Genomic DNA, 26,915 nt, shown 5'->3' on the forward strand with positions numbered 1-26,915 from the left:
CTAAATGTTTTTCATGATCTTCAGCAACTGAGTTTTATCTTCAGGTGCATGGACCATGACAATTCTAACAGCATCGTGAAGACTGCCCAGTCCAGAATGGCACCTGCGAAGCACAGGCAGAAAAAGTTACATCTCAGAGATGGCCATGATCAAGTTAAAATGCCATTACACAGATTATTGATGATAAGAAATTTGCTTCAGGTCATGGCCAACATGAAAAAATTAGTAAAGAGAGATTCAGCAAATACTGTGTGATTGTGTGCAGCAATGTACTGTATTAGGATTCAAAATCATAATCTGTTTTATTGTTAACATCCAGCCCGTAAGAGAAATAAAAAGTTAAACGAAACCTCTTCTGCCATTCATTTGCACACCAAGAACTATTTACACATGGCGCTGGGATGGGCAGCTATGGTGGAGGGAAGGAACGCTGAGGCTCGTACTGAAGATCTTTCCCATCTAATGTGCATCAGCCTTCTAACCATAAAAATGTCATGTATCAGTCATTGAATAAAACCCGGAGGAAGCAAGACAGGTCTCTGGGAACCTCATTCTTTCCAAAGGGAAATGCTCTGCCAACTCAGGCTTCTTTTAGTCAGGGCGAGGAAGTAAAGAGTTAAGGCTCTGGTGACAATTACAATCCTCTGAAAAATGACTTTCTCTTATGCCAATATAAAGTAATAGTGGTTATTGGACTTTCTCCTGACTCTTCAAACCCTTGAACCTGGGGTATCAACTAGCACCTGCAACTAAGCCAGCAGGAGGAAGGAACCCCCACACCTGTCCCAGACTGGTTCAGGGCAGTTGAACCATGCTCTTGTGGCAGCAGGAAGGATGCCGTGGTTTATGGTTTCTAGTAGGTTCAGGAAGTAGGACTCATTGCATCTTCAGAGGCTTTGGTGCTGGAAGGGTGGATGCTTGCCAAGTACTTGACGTCACTGTCAATCCATCTGGATGGTCTGCGTCAGGCCCTCCTGATGACGGCAAAGGCTGAGAATTAGCCTCTCTCTACAGCATCTGTCCTAGTTTTTTTTTTGTTGTTTTTTTTTTTTTTTTTTTTTTTTTTTTTTTTTTTTTTTTTTTTTTTTTTGAGGAGCGCTCTAACAAGTGGTGTCAGGCACACAACACAGTGGTCCATGGAGCAGCAGCATCTTCAGTGACATTGACAGTCCAGGAGGAAAGAAACAAGTGCTGTGGCTCTGTCAGGCCAACGCCCAAGTTATCATACAGAGGACAGAACCTGAGCAACAGCTTAGGAGGCATGGGATTTTATACATTTAAACCAGAATTTTGGGTATATGGAAACACAAACAAAAATAATACCCAAAACAAACCAAAAGCATTTGTATATTGTATGTGTTACTTAAAGTACCACGTGATGCTTCAGTATGTCAGGTAGACATATATAATGCTCCAATCAAGGTAAATATGTTTTATGTCTACTCAAAATGTTTGTAGGTTTTTGTTTGTTTGTTTTTATAGTTTAGCAATGGTGGAAAAACAGCCTTAATCTTCTTTGTGTTGTGTAGGGCTTAGTTTACTAGTTGACTACTTGCCCCCATTTTGTTTAGGTCATTTAAGCTAATTAGAACTGGTCTTGAACCCATGCTCCTCCTTGTATGTGCTGAGATTAAAGGTGTGTACCACCGTGCTTGGCTTCCAGTGCAGTTTTAAACTTCTGCACAGAAGCCCGCAGCAGCTAATCTATACCTTCATTTCCAACCTGTATCCTGGTGGGCACCGTGGTGTCTGCGTATGGTGTGCGCTTGGTGTGGCACACACAGGTGTGTGCAGACAGCTTGAGTATGTCAGCTTGAGGACATACATGCTCAGCCGGCTGAGATGGTGAGCCAGATAGATGCCTAGCCTTGAGGAGCACATGATCTCATGAACAGATGAATAGTTACTTTTGTTCCTCACAATAAGAGGCTTTGAGAGAGATGGGATTACAAGAAGCTCCATGAGTAGGTGAGCCCAGGCCTTTCTCTCCTGGAAGACAAAGACAAAGGCTTGCAGATCAGACCATTTCAGGAACTTGCCAAAATTTTCTACCAGCTCATTGATGAGATCTACTCTGAAGATTAGGGGTGTGTGTCATCATGCAGAGCTTCTGGGACACTTTGTTGTCCTACTTGTAGGAAATCCAATGAACAGAAGAAACTTTGCACACAGGTTCGGAACAGTGAGATGTAAAGATAAACGCCTTTGGAACTATACAATTCCCAAAGTAAAATATTTAGATATTTAGCTAGTTCCCCACAAAAGCACTAAGCTCTACCATAATCCGTCACTCAAACCTCCTGAAGTTAACACAGACACTCTCTCCTTTTGTCAATATGAAGACTCTTCAGAAAAGCGCACACGGGTTTAAGAATACCTAGCCTAATGTCACTGAGGTCTTTTACAAACCCATTAAAAACTGGAACCAAGCCTGCAGCTGTCAGCTGGTCTCAAAAGATAACCGAAAGCTTGTGGCTGGAGAATGCTAAAGTTCTTGGCACTCGCCACTGCATGTCTGATGCCAGAGATTCACAAACCTCTCTTAGGCAGTGCCAGTTCTGCCTGCTGAATGTCAGGGCCACACCTGGCAGGCTGTATGCTCAGTGCTTGGTGATCTCCATGTAAACTGTACTCCAAAGGGATCAGTCATCGACAAATACTGATCTAATGAAGCTTTTGGTATGAAATCTTGTACTTCATAGCTCCTGTCCTCATTGGGGTTGCAGCAAATTGAGATGCTCATGTCCGTGTCATGGACAAGGAAGCAGCATCCAAATTCTCAACAGCAACACTGACTAAACGCATGGAGTCATCCTGATTTGTTAAAATCTGGTTTTCTTGGTTTGCTACAACCTGGTAGTTCATCTTGCCTCTCACGCCACTGTTCTACACCTCCAGCCTCTTTATGAGCATTCCGGCCGGAAGTCTGCAGTTCAGCCGAGAGTATCTCCCATCTATTCTGGCTCACCCATGTGGGGCTCTAGTTCTCTGCCATCTCTTCAAGTTCCTTCCAGGTGGCCATGGTGATATGAACAGAGCCCCGCATGGGGACTCCAGGTGTTTCCCCCCACTCTGTCTGTGAAGAATCTCTCCTCGGAGTCCTGTTTGAGTTCTGTGTTGATATCTATTTCAGGTAGACAAGTCCCTCCAGAAGTAGAAGGGGTTGAACAATTCCTGGTCTAAGAGAGCCAAATCTGGGGAGCTGGTGCCAACCTCCATTTTGATTTTTAAATCATTCTTATTACTGGCTGTTTCCTGATGAAGATGAAGTACAGAGAGTGAGGGACTGTCTATTGGAACATCTACATCCCCTAAAAGAGTTCCTAGATGTCGCTGGGCGGTGGTGGCGCACACCTTTAATCCCAGCACTAGGGAGGCAGAGGCAGAGGCAGGCGGATCTCTGTGAGTTTGAGGCCACTCTTGTCTACAAGAGCTAGTTCCAGGACAGGCTCCAAAGCTACAGAGAAACCCTGAAACCCTGTCTCGAAAAATGTCCCAGGCTTCGAATATGCTTTCTAGTCTAGCGCCAGGGCACTAAGATCTGAAGGAGCATCCTATTCTCTTCTACAACATGTGATATTTGATGCTATTTTCGTCACTTACTGCTCTACTCTGTACTCTCTCCTTTAAATCATTGTGCTATTGTCTGAGACTTCAGTTCATGCTCACAATCTGTTTTTTGATCTAGTCCAGCTTCCATTTCCTCCACTCTGTTCCTCTCCCATCCTTCAGACTATTCTCTTCTAACTTCACATTTCCTTTTATTCCCACTGAGTCCTCTCAGGGCTGCCTGTATGTGTATCATCGACAGCCTGTCAGGAGCAGCCTCACTGAAGAAAACTTGCTCTCCCTCTTTCTATTCCATAAACAGTCAATTTCCAATAGCCCCTCGGCTGAGGGTGGGACTTCATTAGCACCTCCCAACCCCATGTTGAGATCTTTGTCTGGCTTACACATGTGCGGTTCTCCTGCAGCTCATAATTGCTGTGGCTTCCTTTGAACAGCTGCTTTGTTTTGTCCTAAAACTCCTGTTCCCTTGTAGCCATCTACCACCTCCGGCTCTTTCTGCCTCTTGTTTGGGGTGATTCATGAGCACTTGCAGGAGGACTGTGATACAGATGCCCCATTTAGGGCTGAGCAGTCCGCGGTCTCTTATTCTCTACACCTTGACCAGTTATGGGTCTGTGTTTCAAAACAGTCACCACGTATTGCAAAATGACACTTCTCTAATAAAGGGTAAGAGGCACACTAATCTGTGGACATAAATCATTAGGAGTTAGTTTGGATATATTTATCAGAAGAAAAGTCAAATGCTGTCCTCTGGGGTCCATGACCTACCTATCCATAGGCTATTTGTGGTTATAAGCTTTTTATTATCTACAGTGGCTGCCTTAAGCAAGGGCTTCAGAGCAAAAACCACAGCCTGAGGGGATTCTGTTCCCTCAGGCACCGACTTTGTCAAAGCTACTATGGGAAACTTTATCTAAAGCTAGAGAACTCACAAGTCAAGGTTTGAGGTAGAATTCTGCTCACACAGCTAGGCTGAATGGCAAGTAGCTAACCTCCCTTTGCTGGCTTCATCCAAATAAGCCAGCATCCTTCTCTCTGCCCCCAGTTAAAAACCCCGCGCTACCCGTGTTTCCACCTGTTTCCACTTGCTGACTCAGCCTCCAGGGAGCCGGTTGATTTTATTTAATTAAGCACATCTTTAAATTGCTAACAAAAGCAGTAGGAAAAAAAAATGCAACACATTTTACAAAACAATACTCCTCAACAGTTATTGTCCCTGATAATAGTGTCAGGAGTGAGTTCTGGTTGAAAGTCCTAAATACAATAGGCAACTAGTTTTATACTCCTATAACATTCTTGCCACTTAAACATACCTGAGTAAGACTGTGGATTGCTTTTATCCTCTTTCTCCCGGCTGTTTACAGCCTGATACTTCTCTCTTAGAGAGCCTCACAAACTGGAGTGTGTTGGATAATTTTATGTCAATGTGACACAAGCAAAAGTTATGGGAGAAAAGGGAACCTTGATTAAGAAAATGCCTCCATAATATGGGACTATAGGACATTTTCTTAATTAGTGATTGGTCATTGTGGGTGGTGTCATTCCTAGGCTAGCTGTCCTGGGTTCGGTAAGTAAGCAGGCTGAACAAGCAAGCCACACCCCTCCACAGCCTCTGCACCAGCTCCTGCCTCCTGGTCCCTGCCCTACTTGAGTTCCGACCCTCACTACTTTTGATGGTGAACTGTTCTATGGCACTGTGAGTGAATAAACTGTTTCTTCCCCAAGTTGCTTTTGATCATGGTGTTTTATCACAGTAATAGAAATCCTAACAAAGTTTTTGCAACACCTTCCTTAATCATTAGTAAACACTCCTTCTTGGGCCTGAGGAAGCCTTTGCCATTATCATGTGTTTGAGGCTGTTATATATCTGTTTCCCCGACATTGAAACACTCCATCCTGCAGGGAAGTTCTGTTAGGCGAAAGATGAACAACTTTAGGCAGTTCCTAAAACTGATCAGATTCACTTGACTCTTTCTGTTTGTTTTTGTTTGTTTTTCTCAAGCATAAACAAGCCAAGCTGCGGAGAGTCACTGTCAGATAAGTCAAGCTATCAAGAAGACTCTGAAACCAGACCAACTGCCTGGGAGAAACAGAAACCAGCTGAGCTGCCTTCGAGAGGCAGATGAGTCACTTGAAAATGGCATTCTCCAACTAGAGCAGCCTTCAGACTGTGTGCTGGGCTCCAGGTTGCCAGCTTTTGTGAGCTGTCATCCAAGCTAGGGTGGGCTTTGGTGATGCAGCTGTCTTTGAGCCGTTTCTGCTTCTGGAAGCCACCCCTCACCTATATTCTTGTAAGTAACCACTATAGGACTCACTGATTCACCAAGTTGAAACTTGGTGGTGTCCATACTTTGTTCTGTTGTGAGCTTCCTATAGGAGTGAATAGATGTGTCGCATCTCTTCAGGAAATGTCTTGTCATACAACAGAGGCATTGGGGCCACGCTCATGTCAACAACACACATTCAGTCAGGACTCCCCATGCCCACAGACTATTGTAGCCAGTTTGTTCTATCCAGACTCTAAAGCGTTCTTCAAATTAGCAACGAGGCTGTTTCATTTGTGTGCTTACTGTAATAACTGATTTCCATCCAGAACTTCTTTGCATAATTGGCTGTTTAGTGTGGGAGGCCCAGTGTTGGGCAAAGTTTAATCATTTCTAGCTTTTTAATTAAATACCTGAACACTTAGATGCTGCTGCCAGTAAGAGGCATAAGTTCAATGTTTCTGTGAACATAAGGGCTGAAGAACAAGGTGGAATGACCAGCTGGTGAAATAATCAGAACACACGCATTTATCAGTAAATTCACTGTATTCTAGGACAAATTTCATGATGCCTCTAAACACTTATTCGAAGTCCCCTAAAGACCACCAGACATGTATGAAACAAGCAAGAGCTTTTATTAATTCAGCATGTTGGGGTGGTGCATGACAACAAAGAGAGAAGTCAGAAGACTCCTTTTAATCAAGTTTAGGGGAATTACAGGGAGGGGAGGTTAGTCTGGATGCTGATCGGTGGGGTTAAACAAAAAGTTTACAGATTGCTATAGAATTGGTTGGTGACTTAGTGGTTAGGGGCTGTTCACCTGCAGGGTAAGAGAAACTAACTTTAGTTCTCTTAAGCTTGAACAAGGCTGAGGGGCACCTTCTGGTTGGTTTTCCCTGGGTTGCAGCTCTCCCAAGAACTGATTGCTGAGGCCCAGCTGGTTCCAGTAAACTGAAATTGAGGGCTGGTCCCTGGCAGGGGTCATTAGAAACCTGTCCTGGCTCTGGTCTAGCTTCATGCAGTCTCAGTTTTTACTTACTTATTGTCCTCCCTGTTTTCTTTTGTGATTTTAGCTGAACATATATTTGGTTCCATCTCTCCCACCTCTTGACATATCAATTATACCCTTACATAAAACAATTTTAGTGATTGACCTAGAGTTAGCAATGAACAGCTATTACCAACCCCAAAACACTGTCATCTGGTATCATACCACTTTGCAGATAATATCAGTCTTGATACTGGAGAGTCAACAGTTCCTCCTTCCCACCGCTCACAACACTGCTGCCATTTACTTCCTCATCCACAAGACATGATCGGCAGGTACATTTCTGCTAGCATTTATCATCCTTAAACCAAGAGTGGAAATATAAAACATTTTCATTCATTCCATCTAGAGTACTCCATTGTATGTAAATCACCGTTAGTTAATTATATCTATCTATCGTACTAGGTAAGTCTTATGAATTAAATTAGATTTGAAGTTTCCTTCTGAAAGGCCCATGTGTAGAAAGCTTGGTACCCAGAATTCAGAGATGGGGCATTGACAGGATTCATGAGTGATCTGCTCTTATGACTAGATTAATTCATGATTCATAACTTGAGGAAATGCTTTCCTTGCCACAGGTAAAGTGTACAACGCCCCAAATTTTCCCCTCTGGGCTGTCAGCAGTTTACGAGCGCAGCTTAGTTTCCCACCAGCCCCAGCTCTTCAGTTGTGGCATTGTTTTGTCAGGCCGGGATTCTCTGCGTTCTTCTCTTTCTGCCGCTTTTGGGGTGACCAGGGATCCTAAAAAGTGACCTACTTCTGTTCTCTAATCTAGGAGACGTTTTTAAAGTTCAGTTTGCTCCGTCTTTCCCTGTGATGAGGACGAGGGGACAGTTTTCTGCCCCTCGGATGTAGGACCCCAGCACAGCCCCCTTTACAATCAGGCTTTAATACCTAGTTCTTGTTTTCCTGTTCTGATTTCAGTCACCAGTAAAGATCTTGTGAGCTAACATGGTCACATGAACACTCGAATCACAATGACATCCTAGCGGCAGCTGCTTTCTATTGCATACCTCCCCAGGCCCTGATTCGAGCATTCTGCTTACATTATATACTGAGCAGTCTCTGGAGCGGTTGTAAAAATAACACCTGCTTCAGAGAGCCGAAAGAGTGACGGTGTCCTCAGAGTGTGAGAGGCTCCTGACTCATCAGACATTAACCGACTCTTCAAAATCAGCAGTTGGCTTTGGCAGTGTTTTTTGTGTGAGCAAGTCATTGATAAAGAAAGCAGCATGAGAACCCAGGCAATGAAATATAATCTTTAGTTATCCCATTGCTTTTCACAAAATTTCTAAATAAATAAAATTGTCACTCTGCCGGACTCTAGACGTCACAGACAGACTCTTTTGGTTGCTGTTGTTATTTATTGTTGTAGCACCAAGTCAGCCTGCTCCGTGAATACTGTTGACTTAGAATGAATGAAATTATGGTGGATGTCAACAATCACACACCTTTGAAAGTGCATTAAAAGAAAGACTTCATTAACATATTGAGAAAATAAATGCAGGCTAGATAAGCACTCTAAATTAATTTGGAAACATGAAGATTTTTAACTCTAAATGTCAATCCACACCAATTAAAAGTACATGTTCAACTTGTCATGAGTAATATTGCTTTGTTTTTTTCTTTTCTTCAAATCCAAAACTACAGAGCGAAGTAAATCTTATTCTTGGCTATATGAATTCTATGCCTAACCGTAGTTTGAAAACATTTTATAGCAGGTGTGGTGGCACACACTTTTAATCCCAGCACTGGGGAGGGAGAAGCAGGCAAATCTTGAGTTTGAGGCCTGCCTGGTCTACAAAGGAAACATTTTATACTATAAACATACACTGGAGGGAAGGGCAGTGTCTCACGGATAATGCAGGTGTGGCGTTCCTACAACACATGGGTATATGTCGTCTTCCGTGGCCACGGGTGCTCTAGCTGCAGTGAGCTGTAATTCAGACGATTCTCACCTAGATACAGGGTGTGGTTACAAAGAGGCAGAGCTTTTTTCCCTTTCTAGCTGTCCTTACACTTAAGGCAATCCTTCTGCCTCAGCTTCCTCAGTGCTGAGCCACTATGCCAACTCGGATAACTTTTTAAGATCTGTGTTGGACAAGAGTTACTTAATTACTTGAGGTTTGAGTTTTATTTTTTTTCTGGGATTATTTTCTTTGAGCCAGTAGAGGGAGCTCAAGGCTTAATTTCCCATGCCAGACTGACTTTCGCTTTGATTCTTACTTTTGGCACTTTATTATTATTTTTTTAAAATTACTTTCTGTGTATTTTTTTTCTGTCTGTCTGTATGTTTATGCACCACGTGTATACCCGGTGCCTGCAGATGCCAGAAGAGGGCATCAGACCCCTCTGAAACAGGAGGCACAGACAGTTGTGAGCTACTGTGTGGGTAGTGGGAACTGAACCCAGCTCCCCTGAAAGAGCACCTAGTGCTCTTAACGCCTGAGCCTTCTCTTCTGTCGTGGCACTTTCATTTTTAGAGATGCGATTTTCTTTCTTTTACCCAAGCATTCAGCTGAGGGTTTGGAAGGAGGACTCTCTTGGTAAAATGCCTGTTGTCATATGAGTATGCAGACTTGAATTCTGGTTGGTAAAATGCCTGTCGTCATATGAGTATGCAGACTTGAATTCTGGTCCCCAGCACCTGCCTAAAAGCCACATATGGTCACATTCACGTGTAACCCTAGGGATGGAGGGCAGAAACAAGGAGCCCATCCAAGTTTGCTGTTCAGTCAATCTAGTCAATTTCAAGTACTGTGTTCCGTGAAGGATTTTGTCTGAAAAGACAAGGTGAAGAACCACAGCAGAAGTAGTTTGTACACAGTAAATACTGGTTTTCCAATGTAGACTTTTGGCCTCCACACCAGCACACACAAACATTAAATAATTTTTGTAAAAAGGTGATTTTTATCCCAGTATAATTTTTGTCTGCATGTGTGTCCCTGCATGCATGTGTGCACAGCATCTGTACATGCATTTCAATTTTCCTTGAAATCAAATTACAAGTGCAAAAATGTTGATACATGGTCTAGTGGTTTGAATGAGAATGGCTCTTGCAGCTTCATATTTGAATGCTTGTTTCTCAGTGATGGACCTGTTTGGGAAGGATTAGGAGGTGTGGCATTGTTGGAAGAGGTATGTCACTGGGGTGGGGCTTTGTAGATCAGATATAAGTGCTGGCTACTGTTTCAGCACCATGCCTGCCTGCTACCACACTCCCCGCCATGATGATTATGGATTCACCCTCTGAAATTGCAAGCCCTAATTAAATGCTTTCTTCTGTAAGTTGTCTTGGCCATGGTGCCTTATCACAGCAATAGAAAAGTAACGTAAACACACAGATGTTTTTATAATTAATTAATTATAATTAATTAAATTGATTAATTCCAACTATTTTCTAAATTACACTATGCTTTGACTTATTTTAGACTTTCTGACCACAGGAAGATTATTTATCTTTTATTTGCTTATGTACAGTTTTGTTGAATTGCAATATAGAATCATGGTATGAATCATGCCAGTTCTTTGATAGGTGTTTGTTTGTTGTTCTTTGAATGGATTCATATTGTGAATACAGATGGAGATGTATGTAGAAAGATAGTAACAGTGACTTTATTTACTGGATTAGTGTTTCAGCTGAGGCCTCATAGTTTGCTCATGTAAGCTGTACAAGAATGTGAGTTTTTTTGTTGTTGTTGTTTGTTTGTTTTTTTTTGTTTTTGATTTTTTTTTTCTTAATGACCTTCAAATTAACATTCACTTCAAAACTAGACTCTGGATACAAGAGAGTGAAGTGGTCAAGCAAGTGTTCTTTTAAATAAAAATCAGGCGAGCTGTGGAGTTTCTCTTCTCCATCCAGATGTGGAGCTCATGCCATTGTTAGTCAATTCAGAGTGAGGGGGATATTTGAAAAGAACCAATCAGAGCTGGACAGATGTTCCCTAGACCTCGAGGACGCAGCAATCGGTATCCGTCTCAGGTGTTCTAAAGGTAAGAGCCTGGCCGAAGCTCTCATCATTGGATGCTTTAGGAGACCCCATCCCATACCACTATTATGAAAGGATAAAGCAACAGCAATAACACAGGGATTGTTGAAAGCCAGGAACTAAGTTGGGAAGATGTATGCTGTAGTCATAAGAAACAATAGGATTTTTTTTTCAATTAGAGTGACTTTTTAAAGAAAGAGCTAGAAATTGGGTATGGGCATAAAACAGTGCTTCTTACCAGATCGTAAACCTGTGAGCTTGAAGGAAAAGGAAAGTTGTCCCTTTGGTTCCCTTTTTACAGCCTCTCTCCTCTTTCCACTGGACAGATGACTCCTCCTTCCTTATTGCAGGTTTTGAGCTCACAGTAGCTGAGCAGGGAAGATCTACCTGTCTGCACTTGGGTGGAAATGCTGAACTGTTTGCATTGTACTGGATCTTATCATCTGAAGCCAACTAGGGAACTGTGAACCATCTCAAGATTTCATCCAGGAACAAAGTCTTTAGAACTTGAAAGGTTAGTTGCCAGTCCTTTGCTCTTTACCACAACCAAATGGATAGGCCAGTAAGCTAATAAAGAGACACATAAATATGTCTATGCTATGTCTACACACACACACACACACAAACACAGACACAGACACACATACACACGATTGCTAATTATATTCTAAAAAGATGTTACACCTTTCTTAACTATTCAACTTAACTTTTCCTTAACATTTTTTCAGTTTTTTCCCTATAGTTTTAGGTGACTCTCTCAATCCCAGAATTATCTCTTTTGGCCACATGCAAGAACTCAGTTGCCACTAATAAAGCTTTTCCTTTTGGCTCGATGTTAACATAATAACAGCAGCTTTCTGTTGAACAGGGTGTGCTTAGTGTGGATTTCTCTATCTTTGAACTGTCTTTCTTGATCATTGGACTTTAAATATGCCTTTTTGGTGATCCAGGATCCCTGTTCTTTGATGTCACGTACTGTGGAACCCTGTGTCTTTTTTTCTGACAAGTTTATCTCACTTATTATAATATTTGCTGTTCAGAGATCTTCCAAAGGTCTTACTGTGCTTTTATTAATGGCATTTGCCATGTTGTGTTCTCCTTTCTTGACCTTAATTAATTCATCCATGTTTTTTCTGCCTCAACACTGATTTGATTTCTGAATTTTATAGATTTACCTAATTTTATTTTTTATATTTTATATAGTTTTACTATTTTATTTAAATTTTTTTTTTTTTTTTTGGTTTTTCGAGACAGGGTTTCTCTGTAGCTTTGGAGCCTGTCCTGGAACTAGCTCTGTAGACCAGGCTGGTCTCGAACTCACAGAGATCCGCCTGCCTCTGCCTCCCAAGTGCTGGGATTAAAGGCGTGCGCCACCAATAAATAACATTTTTTATTTATTTTACAAACCAACCAGTTTCCCCTCCCTCCTCTCCTCCCATCGCCTTCCGGATCCACTCCTCCTCCATCTCCACTCAGAAAGGGGCAGGCTTCCCATGGGCTTATACAGAGCATGGCACATCAGGTTGAGGCAGGACCAAGCGTGGCCAGGTAATCCAGCATGGGGAATGGGTTACCAAAAGCCAGCAAAGCACCAGGGAGAGGTCCTGTCCTCACTGTTAGAAGCCTTACTAAGACACCAAGCTACAGAATTGTCACACTCGTGCAGCTGGGCCTAGGTTGGTCTCATCCAGTCTCTTTGACGGTCCAGTGTCCATGAGCTGCTGCGAACTCAGGTCAGCTGCCTTTGTGGGTTCCCCCATTGGCCCCCCTGGCTAGTACAGTCCCTCCTCCCTTTCTTCCACAAGACTCTCGGAGCTCAGCGCAGTGCTTGTCTGTGGAGCTGCCTCTGCTTCCATCAGTTACTGGATAAAGTATCTCTAAAAGCAATTAAGGAAGTCACCAATCTGCTTACAGTAGACGGCCAGTTCAGGCGCCCTCTCCACCATCGCTAGGAGTCTTAATTGGGGTCATCCTTGTGAATTCCTGGGGTTTTCCAGGGCACCAAGTTTCTTCATAAACCTATCAAGGCATCTCTTTTGTTGCTCTGCCCTCTACCCTAATTTTAAACAGCAATTATCTAAAAGCAACACTAGAAGTTTAAGCACTCAAAGCTTCTGTGTTTAAACTTTTAAACAAAAGAAACAAACCTAGCTTTCCTGTTCCTAAATCTCACTAACCAGCAGAATTTAAAAAAAAAAATGTTTTAGCTTGTTCTTTTAATTAACATATATAATACTAAATAAGGTTTTAATGTTGTTACTTGATTTCTAAAATTTTAGATACTGCCTATTGGCTGTGGCCTTTGTCTCTTGATAAACTACTTACTACTTGTTCTGGAACTATTTTTCCTCCCATGATCCTGGTATTTCTCTTTTGGACTGGTATTTTACTTCCTGGACTCTATGATTTTTTATTTCTTAGTTCCCCAGATGTTTAGAGATAACACATTCTTCTGTCCATGACTGGAGAGGGGGCACTGGGGAGGTAAACTCTCAGGGTCTACCAGCTAGTTATGGTGGCTAATGTCTGTGACTCCAGCATCTGGGAGGCTGAGTCAGTGTGGTTGTAAATTCAAAACAAGACTGGGCTATACCACTGTCTCCAGAAATAACTCGCCTATCTGGAGACATACATGGTGGACTAGGAGTTAGATAGGTTCCCTGATAGACAGACAGACAGATAGAGAGGAGTCATAAGTGGAAAATAAAGATGGTGAACTTCTGAGATGGCTTCCTCCTCACCACCTAACCGGGGGTTTTCTCCTGCCAGTGAGGTGTCCACTGGTGCTCCTTTCCTGTGTTTGTTTTTCTGCACACGGATGAGAAATATTTACAATGTTCAAGGTGGGCTAGGTTGTAATGAGGTTGAGGTAGCATTTCTCTTGGCTGCCCTGGGACCGGCTCAGTAATTAGAACCTCAGCCTATGTGTTTGGGGCACTAGGCTAAGACCCCTATTATTATTCCAAGAGTAGGACACTATCTGCAGGGATAACTATAGAAGCATAGGCTCAATTAAAAGGTGATTCCTCCATCAACTGTAATTGTTTCAGGAAGAGGAGGTACTCTAAAAATACAGTGTATCCTAAGATATTAGTCACTGGTGGTATGAGGGGAAAGTAAATAAGCAGAACATGGCTGACTATTACTATTAAGATGCTAGAAAAACAATGGAGGAAAAACACACTGAGGGGAAACAACGTAGCCGAAGGGGAAGGATGGGGCAGCTATGGCTGACGGTAGGATGAAAAGAGAAAAGGGCAAAGAAAAGCAATGAGATGGCCCTATTGATTACAGCTCTAGAGAGGCTAAGACTAGTGATCTCTAGTCCCAAGCCAGTCTGAAGTCTTGAAACAGCCTATCCAAAGGAAAGTGGGGAAGAAAAAAAGGGGGAAAAAACCCAAATGACAATGGGACCGGACAAAACCGGCTTGCCAAATTACCTCAGACATTGAGTAAAGAAAGTCCAAAAGTGAAGAGTTGGTTGGAGTTTAGATCTGACTCTGGACTCTCACCTCAGCGCTGGCTTCCATATTACCTCTGAGCAATCTTTGCTAGGCCCACGGATATCAGTTCCATCCTTAGAAGGTCTTTGCTGTCGGACTTGTGCATGCTAGCTAGTCATGCTTCAGAGAAGCCAGTCTCCTGATGTCAGGGTGTGCTGGAGGGGCATCTGTGGTCCACGCTAGACTGTAGCTCAGGTCAGTTCTGACTCAAAGATTCTTCCCTGCTGTCCAGAAGTATTCTTCAAGTCAGGTATAGCGTATTCTTCCACTATAGTTATACAGTGCTTGCTATGGGTCTCCGAGTGAGTGGTCAAGTAGTGTCATTTTTTCCCCAAGCCAAGGGACCTTCAGGAGACTTTTTACAATGGTTTCTTTCCTCTGCTCCCCCAGTGCCTCTCCATCCTCTGCAGAGCAGCTGCTATGTTTGCCCGGCCCCCTCCCATCCCCACCTTCAAGTCCACTCCTACTGTCTCTATCACTCCAGTTATTCTCCAGAGCCTCTGTTAGAGTTGCCATGCTGATTTCAGAGTTCCCCCTCGATCTGTAGTCCTAGCCTTCTGCAGTTGTACCCCCTCTCACTCCTGTTCCTGGGGACACACTCTGAGCTTCCCATTTTCTCTCCAAGCTTTCTTACTTTGCTACCGAAACTACGGCTTTTCTGTGACCACAGCCTTCTATTCATAACTGCCTACTCCCAGTTGGAGATCCTAGCAGCCGGTGCCTACATGTCTTTTGCCATCTCCCTGTATCCTATAGACATCTTTTAAAGATGCCAAGCTCTACCCATCCTTCATTGCCCATCTTGGGACTGTGGTCTGGTCTCGGCCGCCAGAAGGATCCCTCCTCCAGAAATAATCATCGCCTTCTGAACAGAAATACCATTTTATATACTACCCCTGGCTTTCTTAATAGTTTTAGATCACACGAAGTTTGGGAAAGAAAGGGCAGGGATCCACATCGAACACCCCACACAGCATCAGCTGCAAACACGCAATGTAATGAGGGTGCATTGCAACAACTATTAGACAACTGCTAGTGACTTAACATCTGTCTGCTCCGTCTATCTATACAATGAATTCCTATACGAATCACTATACTCATCCTGCTTACCTCGTCGAGTTGCAGTAAACTAAAATATGTGCACATAGAAATACTTTATTAAGAATGTTAGAAACCTAAGATACTTTTATTTGATATTCCATCAGTGTTTATTGAGCTAATAAAAACATTCTCATGGATGTGTGTTTCCTGTTTCATGGAAATGAGGGGAAGAATGTTTGAAGCGGGTATGACTTGCATATTAATACAAGTGAATCTTTCATTTAAGGAGAAGTAAACTTAAGTGATGAAGTAGCAAGTTGAAATTGCAGATGATTTCTAAAACTCATAGATGGAGAGTGTTTTTCATGCATACAAAACAGGCCCATCACCTTCATTTAAAGTACTACAGACAGGATCTAGAATAGCAGTACAGTGGTTGAGAGCACTGGCTGCTCTTCCAGTTCCCAGCACCCACATGGCAGCTCACGCCTGTCTGTAACTCCAGCTCCAGAGCTTCTGACACCCTCTTCTGGGCTTCGCATGCACCAGGCATGTACACAGTGTACAGACATATGTGTGGACAAATACACACATGAAATAAAAACAATATTAAAAAAAATGGGCAGTGGTTGTGCATGCCTTTAATCCCAGCACTTGGGAGGCAGAGGCAGGTGGGTCTCTGGGAGTTTGAGGCTAGCCTGGTCTTCAAGAGCTAGTTCCAGGACAGCTAGGGATGTTACACAGTGAAACCCTGTCTCAAACAAACAAACAAACAAATAAATAAATAAAGCACCACAGAACATAGAAAGTGAGTAATAAAACAATCCAGTTGCTGTATCTATTGAGTCGGCATCCAAGTGTATTCCACCACTTCTAGCCTTCAGCATGGTGACAAAAAGATTTCTGAAAATAAAAAAAAACTAGTAATTTCTGTGAAGTTCATATTTTTTTGAGTATGTATAGCTTAGTAATTAAGAGTAAAACTTGGAAACCAGATTGACTGAGCCTTGTTCTGTTGCTGTCAGTACTCTGGCCAAAAACAGCTTAGAGGAGCTGTGTTAGGAAGAGTTCTCTGGAGGATAGAACAAATATAATCAATATATAAGACTAATAGGCTGGGTCCCTTCTAAATCAGTCAGCAAGCAAGGCAATGCCCAAAACAATGCCCCACATACATCCCTACAGGTCAATCTGATGTAAGAAATGTCTCAACTTATGTACCCACTTCCTAATTAACTCCAGGTTGTGTCAAGTTGACAGTCAAGACTAACCAGCAAGAGTCTGGAGAGATGGCTTAATGGTTAAGACCACTTTTGCTCTTGCAGAAGACCAGACATCAGTCTCTGGCACCCGTGGTAGAGAGATCACAGCTCCAGGCCTCTGCTCACGTGTACATGCTCACATACGAACACACAAGTACACACAATTAAAGAGAATAAAAGTAATCATAAGTTAACAACCAGAACAAGTTTAATGTTTGGATCTTTCACTTGCTAGTGACACCACCCAAGTTATTTAAGCTCTGTATTCCTAGTTATGAGTATTAAGTGCATTGATAAATGCTGATCTTAGGACAGTGTGTGACATGTGCAACAGCTGTCACGTTATCTGTGTTAATAATTAAATTGTTCCTTTCTGTTCAGAGGAGTTGGGCTCCAAGGCTCATGTGGGTACAAAAGTCTCTAGCTGTTTATATTCATTATGTAAGACAACATGCTGTCTTCATAGAACTTATGCACACCCTTCTAAGTTCTGGAAACAATCTACTGACTACTTACAATACCCAGTTCTGTGTGCTGTGGAAATAACTGGTGTATTACATTATGTGGGGAAATGTTGTGAGATACTTGCTCGCACTGTGGAACTCCAAGACCATGTTAATAAAATTGACCTTGGATCAGGTGGCAGAGCAAGTGACTAGGTGATAGGAATTAGCCATTGAGGGGTTGGAGGGGCCAGGAATAGGGATGAAGAGACACAGGGAGTAGGAAGGAACGTAGAGATTCATAGCCTTTTCGGTTTGGGACAAGTGGAGAGACGCTTCTCTTGCTGGGTTTCTGGAAAAGGAAGGTTAGGGGTTGCTTCTCAGTTTCTCTGAACTTACAGGTTTTCACCCTAACATCTGACTCCCAAGCCTTTATTGGTAAGTAGAACAATAGATACTTAGTTAAAATCTATATTTGGTGGTCATAGCCTAGCTGGTGCCGTGGGACCGGAGAGCTTCTTGGGTCATGTTCTGAGTGGCAGAGTGCTGACTATGGGGCCGTGGGGTGCAGAGTGTAGTTAAAATATCAGAAACCAACAGAAAAACAACAAGATAGTGACAAGAAAAAAACTCCGGACATCTTTAGTACAGACATAATTGTCCCGAAGGTGTGTTGGTCAGCAGCTGGTTAAATCTGGGCGTGCGGAACCACCAGATGTAGAGCGACAAGTGTGTAACTAGTGACACAGCCCAGAGTGTTATTTTTTTTTTTACTCTTTACTCTTAATCTTTATTCTTTTGGGGGCCTAGCTCCCAAATAAATACACACAGAGGCTTATTATTTCTTATGAATGCCCAGCCTTAGCTTGGCTTATTTCTTGACAGATTTTCTTAAATTATCCCATCTACCTTTTGCATTTGGATTTTTACCTTTCTCTATTTCTGTACAACTTTTCTTTCCTTCCCATTCCATGTCTGGCTGTGTGGCTGGTTGGCTGGCCTCTTCTTTTCTCACTTCTTCTCTTCTTGCTTCTTCCTTGATTTCTTCCCTTCCAAGATTTCTCCTTTTGTTTATTCTCTCTGCCTGCCAGCCCTGCCTGCCCTTTCTCCTGTCTTGCTGTTGGCCATTTATAACTTTATTAGACCAATCAGGTGTTTTAGACAGGCAAAGTTACACAGGTTCACAGAGTTAAACAAATACCACATAAAAGAATGCGACACATCCCATTTGAACTTCTTCTGTTGAAAAGTCTCTGTTCAGCTCAGTGCCCCATTTTATAATTGGATTGATTAACCTTTTACGGTCTAATTTCTTGAGTTCTTTGTATATTTTGGATATCAGACCTTTGTCAGTTGCGGGGTTGGTGAAGATCTTCTCCCAGTCAGTTGGTTGCCTTTCTGTCTTAGTGACAGTGTCCTTTGCTTTACAGAAGCTTCTCAGTCTCAGGAGGTCCCATTTATTCAATGATGTCCTTAGTGTTTGTGCTGCTGGGGTTATACGTAGGAAGTGTTCTCCTGTGCCCATGTGTTGTAGAGTACTTCCCACTTTCTCTTCTATCAGGTTCAGTGTGTTTGGACTGATATTGAGGTCTTTAATCCATTTGGACTTGAGTTTTGTGCATGGTGATAGATATGGATCTATTTTCATTCTTCTACAGATTGACTTCCAGTTTTGCCAGCACATCGTGCTCAACTTCCTTAGCAATCAGGGAAATGCAAATCAAGACAACATTAAGATACCATCTTACACCGGTCAGAATGGCTAAAATCAAAAACACCAATGATAGCCTCTGCTGGAGAGGTTGTGGAGAAAGGGGCACACTCATCCATTGCTGGTGGGAATGCAAACTTGTGCAACCACTTTGGAAAGCAGTGTGGCGGTTTCTCAGGAAAGTCGGGTTCAACCTACCTCTCGACCCAGCAATACCACTATTGGGAATATACCCAAGAGATGCCCAAACATACAACAAAAGTATATGCTCAACTATGTTCATAGCAGCATTGTTCGTAATAGCCAGAACCTGGAAACAACCTAGATGTCCTTCAATGGAAGAATGGATGAATAAAGTATGGAATATATACATATTAGAGTACTACTCAGCAGTAAAAAACAATGACTTCTTGAATTTTGCATACAAATGGACGGAAATTGAAAACACTATCCTGAGTGAGGTAAGCCAGACCCAAAAAGAGGAACATGGGATGTACTCACTCATATTTGGTTTCTAGCCATAAATAAAGGACATTGAGACTATAATTCGTGATTCTAGAGAAGCTAAATAAGAAGGTGAACCCAAAGAAAAACATATAAGCATCCCCCTGAATATTAACCTTCATCAGGCGATGAAAGAAGACAGAGACAGAGACCAGCATTGGAGCACTGGACTGAAGTCTCATGATCCAAAGGAGGAGCAGAAGGAGAGTGAGCACGAGCAAGGAACTCAGGACCGCGAGGGGTGCACCCACACACTGAGGCAATGGGGATGTTCTATCGGGAACTCACCAAGGCCAGCTGGCCGTGGACTGAAAAAGCATGGGACAAAACCGGTCTCGCTGAACATAATGGACAATGAGGACTACTGAGAACTGAAGAACAATGGCAATGGGTTCTTGATCCTATTGCACGTAATGGCTTTGTGGGAGCCCAGGTAGTTTGGATGCTCACCTTAATAGACCTGGATGGAGGTGGGTGGTCCTTGGACCTCCCACAGGACAGAGAAACCTGCTTGCTCTTTGGGCTGAGGAGGAAGGAAGACTTGATTGGGGGAGGGGGAGGGAATGGGAGGTGGTGGCGGGGAAGAGGCAGAAATCTTTAATAATTAAATAAATTAATTAATAAAAAAATGAACAATAAAAAAAAAGAAAAAAAAAAGAATGCGACACATCTTTACATCATTAAAACAAATGTCCCATAGCAAAAACAAACGTAACACTTCTTAAAATAATATTCTACACCACCAGGGTAAAGCATTTGGAATGCAAAGCTAAACAGGGTTCATAAGACTGGAAGGTAGGAAAGTGATCTTAAACTAAGCGATTGTCAGAGAGGATGCACCAGGTAGGACCAGAGAACAAGTCGACAGGAAAACCTCGCTGTAAACCAGCAAGTCACCTTTGATGCATTTACAAGAAGTAAAATGAGCTTTGGCTGCCTGTAGTAAGTAGTGCAAGGAGCAGGGGTTCCACTATCACAGAAGATGATCTTATGTTCATTTCTACTCAACTTTAGGGAGCATTCTAGTATCATTCCAGGGATGGCTTGGCTAAGTTTATTTTACTGAAGTCGATATTTGAAACACGATTAGTAAAAACTCAGAGAGAGAAATTGGGGTTCAACCTAAAGGTCTGAAAAGCAAAGCAGTCAGCCACTGGCTCTTACCTTGACCTCAGTCTGAAATGGCAATCCTGCCTCCTGGAGTCTCAGAATGAGACTGTATATTGAGGGCTGTTTCCTCCCATTTTATAGTCCTCTCTAGGACTGGATTAAAGGCTTGTACCACCGTGGTTAAAGGTATGCACCACTTGTTTTCTATGTCAACTAGTGTGGCTGCTGGGATTAAAGGTGTGTGTTACCATCACCTGGTCTGTAAGGCTGAACAGTGCGGCTGTTTTACTCTCTGATCTTCAGGCAGTCTTTCCTTATTAAAATACAATTGAAACACCACTGTAAATATTAAAATAACTTTTAATTGTACAAAGACTCCAGTCTGTGAGAGAAGGGAAGGGCATGAAGCATGACTGAAAAATGATTGGATCATTGATTTATTATAGAGAATCTTCAAGGTAAATAACACAGACAGGAAAACAAGCATTTAGTAAAGTCCCTAGAAGAGTTATCTGACTTCAGTGTGAAGACATTTTTCTATTGAGAAAGAGGAGACAGCATCTAAGAACCTCTCTTTTCACTGTTGGCAACTGAATTCTTTTTTAAAAAAATACTACATTTTTAATTGTGTGTGTGTGTGTGTGTGTGTGTGTGCCATGGAGGCCAGAAGAGGGCATCTGGTCCTCCAAAACTGGAGTTACAGGAGTTGTGAACCACCTGACATAGGAACTGAACTCAGGTCCCTTGCAATAGACCTATGCATTCTTAACCACTAAACCATTTCCCTAGCCCAGAAATTGGATTCTGAATGTGAATGAGGCCATCTTTCATCTCTGACATGGGTCGGATGACAATTTTTGCAATGTTATTATAACAGCTGCTTTTACTAGATAGTTGAAATGAAAATTGAAAATGTCACAGCTGTTTGTCTTTTTAGCAACCTCTAAATTGCTTGGCATAAAATTCAGAATGCCAAGTAGTTTCATACAGAAACAGAAGTTCTCAATATTATAAATTTATAAATATCGGTAGTGTAAAATTGTAAGAAGCCATGTTATACGTCATCATTGTTAAAACCTTTAGGTGAAAAAAATCATTTCAGAATTTATTGAAGTTTTATTCTGGACTTCGTCAAATGGTGGTCAATCTCTATCTTCATAATTTCACTTCCGTTTTTTTCTTTAACTTCTGTTGCTATTGGCTGTTAACTAAGAACAAAACTTGACTGAATCACCTGGACTGATATTTTGTACTTTTACCACCAGACACTTTTTATCTGATAGCCTGTCTAATAGACGGCTGACCTTTTCTATTTATACTGACTACATTAATTCATGGAATAATTTCCTTATGAACAATAATAGCTTTCTAAATAGAGAAAATAAATTCATATTTGAATATTTCTGTTCATACTAAATGACAGGCTGCAAGAAAAGAAAGGGCAATGGAACATGCAGAGACATAATATCCAAACAGGCAGCCCTCTGAGGAAGGGCAGGACAATGGCCGTGTTGGACCTGATGTGTAGCTCAATCCAAAATGCACCATGAGGGAACTCTGACAGAGGAGAACCAATGGGCACAGCATTTTCACCATCGAGCCATTGTGTTTCTTACATTTAAACATGTCACTATTTTATTCTCCCAGAAGCATGGAATAGAGAATTCCAGCAAACAATACACAAAAAAATGGAAGATCTGTGTGCGTTTAAAGGACGGTATGGCTCCCAGCACTTCCCAGACTGGCCGTTTCTGGTGAGAAACTTAACTCTTCAAGCTTTTCAGTCATTCACCCTTTCTGTCCATGTCAAGATGAAACAGTCTTTGTTCCTAACAATGCCCCATTTGACGATCGCATCATCAAAGCCACTGGCAGCGGACAAAGCATGGGGCCACGTCACACTGTGCAAATGGACCTCAGCCTGGCTGCCACGACACAGTTACCATTGTGACCGAGTGTCCAAAGCCTGGCCCAGGCCATCCAGTCAGCCCATCACCCTGCATGAGAGAATTCACTGAAAATGCAAACCTGGCCCATGACCTCCGCTCACAGAATTTTAACTAGTGATGGTGGCGGCCGTGCACCTGATTCTCAACCCCGTATGAGTGTTGACTACAAATAAAAGACCAAAGAAGGAAATTGTCAGAGGGACTATATTAAAACCCCGCTTTTCCTCGCAGGGGTCTACTTAGATACGACTTCCTTTGAGGTTAAAATCCCAGCAAGCTTCCATCTGTGCCCTTTCACGAGAATCTGTCAGTTTCAGTTCGATGGACCAAGTTTGTGAGTTTCGTTTTCCAAAAACAACTTGGCTGCTAACAGGAAGACAAAGGGAGCTATGGCCATGCATACGATATCCCCTTTTTATAAGACGATGTGCGTGCTGTGAGCCACTCTGGGTCTGTTTGCATAACACTCTCTGACCGTTTCTCACGTGGCGCTCTAATTTTGGTGTCAATGTAGTATGCTCTACTTGCCTGTAAATGCTTTGTGCGTGCAATCTCTCCCCTCGCTTATACTTTCAAAGCGTTTGCAAATCGAATATGTAGACACCGTCAATAAGAATCAGCACAAAGGTATTTGCAATGAAAACTGTGTCCCTTTCTATTTATTCACAGTGATTTCTTTTTTCATTATAAGTAGCTCCACTGATTTTGGAACACATGCTTCTCAGGGAGTTTTCTGTGCAACATGAGTGTGTGCGTGCTAGCCCCTCATTATCTACTGAGGATACATACATCTTGAGAGTCCCAGTGAATGCGGGAAACACAGATAATATCACATATTATATGTGTCACGTGCTTCTTCTAACACAGAAATGCATAGGATAAAGCACAACTTAGGAATTTATGACCACATAGGTTAGCAATAACAAAAGTAGACCAAGCCGGGTGGTAGTGGCTCATGCCTTTAATCCCAGCACTCGGGAGGCAGAGGCAGGTGGATCTCTTTGAGTTTGAGGCCAGCCTGGTCTACAGGAGCTAGTTCCAGGACAGGAACCAAAAAGCTACGGAGAAACCCTGTCTCAAAAATCCAAAAAAACAACAAAAAAAAAAAACACAAAAAACAGACCAGTTATGACAATGTACTCTGATAGAAGTCATGTGACTAGGACTTTGCCAAGCATCCTCTCAGATCGTACTCACCCACTTTGTAATGACGTGATAATACACCCTGCACGGTAAGATGAGCGAAGTGAATGGTGCAGGCCTCACGACACACTGTTCTGCCCCTGTGCCAGAATGATTTCCCAACAAATACTGGTCAATATGGCCGCTGACTGGAGTGTGATCTGCCTGTTCAGCGTGAGTGTCATAGTGCCACTCAGAACGGAACGCCTGGAACTTTCCACTGAATAGTTTCGGAATGGAGCTTGGACATAGGCACCTGAAGCCAGAGGAAAGGCACTCGAGCTAGAAGGTATAGCATTGCTTCTTTTTCTTTACTACCGCATTTTGTATCGTTTTTGACACCAGCTTATGACCTTCCTATCTGTGAAAATTCTAAGGGCAGTTTTCTAGTCTATTCTTCTCAAATAAATAATCCTTATGTTCTTTCTTGGCATAGTAAATGCCATGTCCATGTACCAAGGACTTACAGTGTTGTTTCTGGTATTCTCTGTCTTTTCTACATCCTTAAGGTCAGAGCTGACATTTGTGACAAGTAGGATAACATGGGTTTGATAAAGATGATATCTTGAATAAAGAAGGAAATAAAAAAGTGGAACATATTTCTTAAGTGTTGTTTTTTCATATCTGACCTCATTTACCATGGCGTATGCCACATTGACAATTGTGAGACTTAGTAGCCTGGGGAAGAGCACAGTTAACACAGGTATGTTCATTCAGACATGGTGGCACACATCTATAATCTCAGCACTTGGGAGACAGAGTTCATGAGTTCAAAACAAGCCTGGGCTGCATACTAAAACCTTGTCTCTAAAAAGAAAGAAAGAAAGAAAAAAAGAAAGAAAGAAAGATAAAAAATTTATTTTCCTATGATTTGCCTTCTAAGTATGTAATTCGCACAGACCTATATTCCACCAAGTCCCTTCATAGAGACCTATTTTTCTGTTTTCTTTTATGTATCTATTCCTTTAACCAAAAACTGGGAAGCCAAATGGGTCTTTTGAGTTTATGGACACATGGGAAATTTGGAAAAAGATCCTTCAGTAGTTCATTCAGTAGTCTTTCCCCCATTAATTTCCTGGATGTTCTGGCTTTCTTTTTATTTAAACCTGTGTTAACTAATAGTTAAATGCAAGAATCAAATCCACAGCAAGGAAATTAGTTCTCGAAGACCTTTCTGATATGTTGGACTTCCTCTCTAAGCAGAGGAAGTTTACATCTCAATGTTGACTATAACCAAATATGCAACACTCTCGATTTTCTCCCTGAGCCCTCTTTGTATTTTATAATATCATTTTCCTTTCTGGTAATTTATGTACACAAATACAGTTGATTTTGGAGAGAGGATACGCCTGGTACCTTTCGTTACATGCATCACTAAACACTAAAATTGTTCTGGTCGGGCTGGAGTACAAGCCATGCAGGCATGAGGATCAAAGGTCAAGTCCCCAGAATGTAAGAGAAGGCTGGATGCTTAGCATGAGCATCTGTAGTCCTGATGCTTTGATGGGGAGATGCAGTGGAGACAGGATGAATGTTGGAAGCTGGCAGGCCATGTGGCGTGGTGTTTGCAGTGAAAACCAGCAAAGACCCTCTTTCTCAAACAAGGCAGAAGCAAAGGACCTACACCTGAAGTTATCTTCTGACTTCAACCATGGAACATATGGGCTTGCATATCCTCTACCACTCCACCCCACCCCACTCCCAGATCTACTCAAGCTTATGCCTGTCTCTGAGACTTTTAAATAAAAAGAGACACTTTTTATTACTAAAATTGGACTCTACTAGCAACCTATTTCTCTTTAATTAAGGTTAAAACATGCAGAGATCAGTGCCAACTCTTTCCTATTCTATCAGTTTATTGTCATCAGCAAATGAACAGTCTCACAACTGGTTTATGGGGACACTCTCCAAACGTAACTCCCGTGGCACATCTCCAGTCATGATGTCAAGGGGATGCAGTATATGCTCCTCTAAGCTCATGAGAGATTTACTTCTTTTTTAGTTGGTCCAAGGATCCATTTTTACCTGACCCTGCAATTGCCTTCTTGAGAGATGAATTAAATTGCCTGTTCAGTCCATAGAATGGCTATCTCTGAAGCTTGTTCTGAGGCTTTCAAGCTGGTTTCTTGGATTGGTTCCCCAAGGAGGCTCCTTTAGTGATTTCAGAAATGTATGTTTACTTTTAGATTCCCACTACCATATGCTAAGACATCCAAATGCCAACCCTGGATTTTAAAAAGAAGTAGATGTTGGAAACTTTCAAACTAACCCTTGATAAAAATTTTTAGATGTCATAAAGGCAGAAATTGAAGAATCTTCTGACTCGAGTATTTCTTTTTATCTTTAATTTTTTTGTCCATTTTTAATTTATTATTGCATGAATAGTGTGTGTGTGTGTGTGTGTGTGTGTGTGTGAGAAGATAAGGTGACACCTTTGTCAAGTTGGTTCTCTCCTTCCATCTTTTTGTGGGTTCCAGGCACCAAACACATGTGACAGTCACATGACCCATTGGGCCTTCTCACAAGCCCAAGGATTTTTTAAATAGCTCACTCCAGTTCTGAAATTGCTATTGCAACTAGGGCAGAATTAAAGAGTCCTCCCAATATAGGAGGCTGAAGCTCAAATTAAGTTGTTTAGCTCTGTAGGTCTTCTCTGACTCTCTGCTGGTGAGAGAACACACCGCAGGGTGTGTGCAAACAGACTCTCTGTTGGTCAGAGAGCAACCAGAAGGTGTTGTTGGGATAGCTCTGGTCAGAGAGCAACCAGCAAATGTTGTCGGGATAGTTCTGAAATCTGAGTGTATCCTTTAATTGGATAAATCCATGGCAGGTGCTTAGAGTATTCATTCCAGTTTTGAAGTCTCTCTTCTTCCCAGGTCTGCTGTGACTCCGAACTTTTCTTTACGACTCGGCATAATGCTTGCTTTCAGAATGTAGCTTTGAAATAGTCAGTTCCAAAGCTCTGCAGTGGAAAACACCTGATTACCATAGGCTTCCGTCTTCTGTATCCCACCTTGGTTGCCTCACAGAAACTTAAAGATGAGAAAGGGGGAATTAAACAGGAAGACATTTATACCCGTGTGGACATGGGACTGTGTAGCATGCCATTGTACACATTCAATTGAGAACCAGTTAAAAGGCTTAGCCCCTTCTCATTGATGTGCAAAATGATTGTGAAAAAAAATTCTATCTTTCAAAAGTGATAAATGATCATGCTCCCTTTTAATTTAAGCCACGGAAATACATTTTTCAGACCAACTCAGAATAGATCACACGTGATGCCCGATCTGTGCAAAACACGCTTGGATAACAGAAGCAGAGGCAGCAAGGATTAAAAAG

The 26,915-nt window shown here is 42.2% G+C and overlaps 1 pseudogene; it reads right to left on the minus strand.

Annotated features, from left to right (window-relative positions):
* Positions 1-3,957, minus strand: LOC130887005 (serine/threonine-protein phosphatase 4 regulatory subunit 1-like; annotated as a pseudogene).
* Positions 3,958-26,915: the final 22,958 nt, after the last annotated feature.

Source organism: Chionomys nivalis, chromosome 14 (genome assembly GCF_950005125.1).
Source record: "Chionomys nivalis chromosome 14, mChiNiv1.1, whole genome shotgun sequence".
NCBI lineage: Eukaryota > Metazoa > Chordata > Mammalia > Rodentia > Cricetidae > Chionomys > Chionomys nivalis.